General features: G+C 61.0%; 2 non-coding genes across 2 annotated transcripts; both read left to right on the top strand.

The window, feature by feature from the left end:
• Positions 1-543: 543 nt before the first annotated feature.
• On the top strand, positions 544-623 carry Tc00.1047053413813.20. Its single transcript, XR_008254082.1, has one exon. It is a non-coding gene; the product is annotated as a C/D small nucleolar RNA (snoRNA), TB8C3C2 (small nucleolar RNA).
• A 51-nt stretch (positions 624-674) lies between these two features.
• On the top strand, positions 675-750 carry Tc00.1047053413813.10. Its single transcript, XR_008254081.1, has one exon. It is a non-coding gene; the product is annotated as a C/D small nucleolar RNA (snoRNA), TB8C3C3 (small nucleolar RNA).
• The last annotated feature ends 244 nt before the right edge of the window (positions 751-994 follow it).

The raw sequence follows: 994 nt of genomic DNA, 5'->3' as shown, positions 1-994 counted from the left end.
TCTTTGCTTGCTGGTTTGCGTGGCGAGGTGCTAATTTGTGCGACTGCTCGTGTGACCCACTCGTGTTGCAGGATGGCTGTGTGGGAGGAGCTCGTTCATTTCCACGTTGCCGCGTAACTGAGGGTGAGTGCTGGTAGCCACTGAACGGCGTTGCGCCTTGTGTGCCGGCTGCTGTGCTTCCACGTTGTGCTGAGATGCTTGAGGGGGCAATTGTTTTCCTTTTTTGTTTGCATCCCACTCGTCTGGTCATGGCGGCTGCAACGAGACTCTGCGGCAGCCTGATCGTTGCGGGTGTTACATCTCCTGCTGTTGTCTCCTCGTTGTGTCGGTGGGGAGGAGGCGGGCGACGGCGTCGGTGGAGTGGCGCTGCGGTGGGAGAAGGAAGGCACTGACCGCCGCTGACGGCGACCGTCTTTGCTGCCGGCGATCTGACGAGATGACCTCACCGTTGTCACACCCAACTGAGATCGATGCGGGCCGCACCGCCTCTCTCTTCCCTCCCTCCATTCCCCAGTCTCCTGCAGACACACGAACTGCGCGGCGGCGGCGTGATTACAAACCGGACGTCTGAAGGTCAACCGACCGCAGAGTCGATGTGGGTCCTTGTCCCCCGTGGCTGAGTGCCGCCACCGTGCTTCTTTATTCGTCTTTTTTGCCCTTGTGCATGCCGTGCGCGCATGATGCCGCTCTTTGTTCTGCAATGCCGACCCACGTGAGCGAGAAACGACGCTTTGACTACTGGCAACTGACGCACTCACCGCCCCTTTTCTGCGCCACCACCACCACCACGTTCACGGACGCGCTCGATGGCTGGCGGTTGCAACAATGCCACGTGTATCTGCCTCGGCTTTTGTGTGTTGTCCACGGCATCGGGGCCGTCATGTGTTGGAGGCATTTGGTGAGAAGGGCGGTGCCAATGGTCATTTGCCTCTTTGCCGGGGTCCCGCCACTCTGCACGGCGGTTGTGCGGGGCTGCGCGGGCGGTGGGAGGCCG

Source organism: Trypanosoma cruzi (assembly GCF_000209065.1).
Source record: "Trypanosoma cruzi strain CL Brener chromosome Unknown tcruzi_1047053413813, whole genome shotgun sequence".
NCBI classification, from domain to species: Eukaryota; Euglenozoa; class Kinetoplastea; order Trypanosomatida; family Trypanosomatidae; genus Trypanosoma; species Trypanosoma cruzi.
This window is presented reverse-complemented; position numbering and strand designations above follow the sequence as displayed.